Here is a 3949-nt window from a genome sequence, read left to right as displayed (position 1 = left end):
TTTTTCACGAATTATATAATAATCTTGCAAAAAAAAAAAAAAGTGTCAATGCCCGATCTCTGAATCTTAGCAGGTTTAGGTATGGTTAGTATTTGGTTGAAAGACCGCCTAGGAATACCAGGTGCTTAAGCTTTTGGAATTTTTTTCACTTAGTATGTAATAATTTTGCCAAAAAAATAGAGTCAATGCCCGATCTCTGAATATAAGCAGGTTTGGGACAGTTAGTACATGGATGGGAGACTGCCTGGGAATACCAGGTGCTTAAATTTTTGGGATTTTTTCACAAATTATATAATAATCTTGCAAAAAAAGAAAAAAGTCAATGCCCGATCTCTGAATTTTAGCAGGTTTAGGTCTAGTTAGTACTTGGATGAGAGACCGCCAAGGAATACCAGGTGCTTTAAGCTTTTGGGTTTTCTTTCCTACTTATATAATGTACTGGCGAGTAGATTGGCTGATCTTTAAATAGCCTTCTCTTTGCAGCAGTCTTCGCTTATGGCCATACCAGCCTGGCTATGCCCCGATCTCGTCTGATCTTGGAAGTTAAGCAGGTTTGGGCCTGGTTAGTACTTGGATGGGAGACCGCCTGGGAATACCAGGTACTGTAAGCTTTTTGGAAATTTTTTCACTTAGTATATAATAATTTTGGCAAAAAATAGAGTCAATGCCCGATCTCTGAATATAAGCAGGTTTGGGCCAGGTTAGTACATAGATGGGAGACAGCCTGGGAATACCAGGTGCTTTAAATTTTTGGATATTTTTCACGAATTATATAATAATCTTGCAAAAAAAAAAAAAAAAAGAGACAATGCCCAATCTCTTAATCTTAGCAGGTTAATGTATGGTTAGTACTTGGTTGAAAGACCGCCTAGGAATACCAGGTGCTTAAAGCTTTTGGAATTTTTTCACTTAGTATATAATAAATTTGGCAAAAAATAGAGTCAATGCCCGATCTCTAAATTTTAGCAGGTTTAGGTCTGGTTACTACTTGGATGAGAGACCGCCTAGGAATACTAGGTGCTTTAATTTTTTGGAATTTTTCACTTAGTATGCTTAGCCCGATCTCTGAAGGTCTGGTTAGTACTTGAATGAGAGACCGCCAAGGAATACCAGGTGCTTTAAGCTTTTGGAATTTTTTCACTTAGTATATAATAAATTTGGCAAAAAATAGAGTCAATGCCCGATCTCTGAATATAAGCAGGTTTGGGCTAGGTTAGTACATGGATGGGAGACTGCCTGGGAATACCAGGTGCTTTAAATTTTTGGATATTTTTCACGAATTATATAATAATCTTGCAAAAAAAGAAAAAAGAGTCAATGCCCGATCTCTGAATTTTAGCAGGTTTAGGTCTAGTTAGTACTTGGATGAGAGACCGCCTAGGAATACTAGGTGCTTTAAGCTTTTGGGTTTTCTTTCCTACTTATATAATGTACTGGCGAGTAGATTGGCTGATCTTTAAATAGCATTCTCTTATATACTAAGTGAATTTTTTCACTTAGTATATAATAAATTTGGCAAAAAATAGAGTCAATGCCTGATCTCTGAATATAAGCAGGTTTAAGCCAGGTTAGTACATGGATGGGAGACTGCCTGGGAATACCAGGTGCTTTAAATTTTTGGAATGAGAGACCGCCAAGGAATACCAGGTGCTTTAAGCTTTTGGAATTTTTTCACTTAGTATATAATAAATTTGGCAAAAATAGAGTCAATGCCCGATCTCTGAATATAAGCAGGTTTAAGCCAGGTTAGTACATGGATGGGAGACTGCCTGGGAATACCAGGTGCTTTAAATTTTTGGATATTTTTCACAAATTATATAATAATCTTGCAAAAAAGAAAAAAGAGTCAATGCCCGATCTCTGAATATAAGCAGGTTTGGGCCAGGTTAGTACATGGATGGGAGACTGCCTGGGAATACCAGGTGCTTTAAATTTTTGGATATTTTTCACGAATTATATAATAATCTTGCAAAAAAAAAAAAAGAGTCAATGCCCGATCTCTGAATATAAGCAGGTTTGGGCCAGGTTAGTACATGGATGGGAGACAGCCTGGGAATACCAGGTGCTTTAAATTTTTGGATATTTTTCACGAATTATATAATAATCTTGCAAAAAAAAAAAAAAAAGAGACAATGCCCAATCTCTGAATCTTAGCAGGTTTAGGTATGGTTAGTACTTGGTTGAAAGACCGCCTAGGAATACCAGGTGCTTAAAGCTTTTGGAATTTTTTCACTTAGTATATAATAAATTTGGCAAAAAATAGAGTCAATGCCCGATCTCTAATTTTAGCAGGTTTAGGTCTGGTTAGTACTTGGATGAGAGACCGCCTAGGAATACTAGGTGCTTTAAGTTTTTGGGTTTTCTTTCCTACTTATATAATATACTGGCGAGTAGATTGGCTGATCTTTAAATAGCCTTCTCTTTGCAGCAGTCTTCGCTTATGGCCATACCAGCCTGGCTATGCCCGATCTCGTCTGATCTCGGAAGTTAAGCAGGTTTGGGCCTGGTTAGTACTTGGATGGGAGACCGCCTGGGAATACCAGGTACTGTAAGCTTTTTGGAAATTTTTCACTTAGTATATAATAATTTTGCCAAAAAATAGAGTCAATGCCCGATCTCTGAAAATAAGCAGGTTTGGGCCAGGTTAGTACATGGATGGGAGACTGCCTGGGAATACCAAAAAAAAAAAAAAGAGACAATGCCCAATCTCTTAATCTTAGCAGGTTAATGTATGGTTAGTACTTGGTTGAAAGACCGCCTAGGAATACCAGGTGCTTAAAGCTTTTGGAATTTTTTCACTTAGTATATAATAAATTTGGCAAAAAATAGAGTCAATGCCCGATCTCTAAATTTTAGCAGGTTTAGGTCTGGTTACTACTTGGATGAGAGACCGCCTAGGAATACTAGGTGCTTTAAATTTTTGGAATTTTTTCACTTAGTATGCTTAGCCCGATCTCTGAAGGTCTGGTTAGTACTTGAATGAGAGACCGCCAAGGAATACCAGGTGCTTTAAGCTTTTGGAATTTTTTCACTTAGTATATAATAAATTTGGCAAAAAATAGAGTCAATGCCCGATCTCTGAATATAAGCAGGTTTGGGCTAGGTTAGTACATGGATGGGAGACTGCCTGGGAATACCAGGTGCTTTAAATTTTTGGATATTTTTCACGAATTATATAATAATCTTGCAAAAAAAGAAAAAAGAGTCAATGCCCGATCTCTGAATCTTAGCAGGTTAAGGTCTGGTTAGTACTTGAATGAGAGACCGCCAAGGAATACCAGGTGCTTTAAGCTTTTGGAATTTTTTCACTTAGTATATAATAAATTTGGCAAAAAATAGAGTCAATGCCCGATCTCTGAATATAAGCAGGTTTGGGCCAGGTTAGTACATGGATGGGAGACTGCCTGGGAATACCAGGTGCTTTAAATTTTTGGATATTTTTCACGAATTATATAATAATCTTGCAAAAAAAAAAAAAAAAAAAAAAAAAGAGTCAATGCCCGATCTCTGAATCTTAGCAGGTTAAGGTCTGGTTAGTACTTGAATGAGAGACCGCCAAGGAATACCAGGTGCTTTAAGCTTTTGGAATTTTTTCACTTAGTATATAATAAATTTGGCAAAAAATAGAGTCAATGCCCGATCTCTGAATATAAGCAGGTTTGGGCCAGGTTAGTACATGGATGGGAGACTGCCTGGGAATACGAGGTGCTTTAAATTTTTGGATATTTTTCACGAATTATATAATAATCTTGCAAAAAAAGAAAAAAGAGTCAATGCCCGATCTCTGAATTTTAGCAGGTTTAGGTCTAGTTAGTACTTGGATGAGAGACCGCCAAGGAATACCAGGTGCTTAAAGCTTTTGGAATTTTTTCACTTAGTATATAATAAATTTGGCAAAAAATAGAGTCAATGCCCGATCTCTAAATTTTAGCAGGTTTAGGTCTGGTTA

The 3949-nt window shown here is 36.9% G+C and overlaps 2 non-coding genes across 2 annotated transcripts; both read left to right on the top strand.

Moving 5' to 3' along the window:
- Window positions 1-491: 491 nt before the first annotated feature.
- LOC113090534 (5S ribosomal RNA) lies at window positions 492-611 on the top strand. The gene has a single exon (XR_003287152.1). It is a non-coding gene; the product is annotated as a 5S ribosomal RNA (ribosomal RNA).
- Window positions 612-2436: 1825 nt separating this feature from the next.
- Window positions 2437-2555, top strand: LOC113090540 (5S ribosomal RNA). The gene has a single exon (XR_003287158.1). It is a non-coding gene; the product is annotated as a 5S ribosomal RNA (ribosomal RNA).
- The last annotated feature ends 1394 nt before the right edge of the window (window positions 2556-3949 follow it).

This window comes from Carassius auratus, unplaced genomic scaffold (assembly GCF_003368295.1).
Source record: "Carassius auratus strain Wakin unplaced genomic scaffold, ASM336829v1 scaf_tig00056448, whole genome shotgun sequence".
NCBI classification, from domain to species: Eukaryota; Metazoa; Chordata; class Actinopteri; order Cypriniformes; family Cyprinidae; genus Carassius; species Carassius auratus.
Note: the sequence above shows the minus strand (reverse complement) of the source record. Positions and strands in the feature narration are given on the sequence as shown.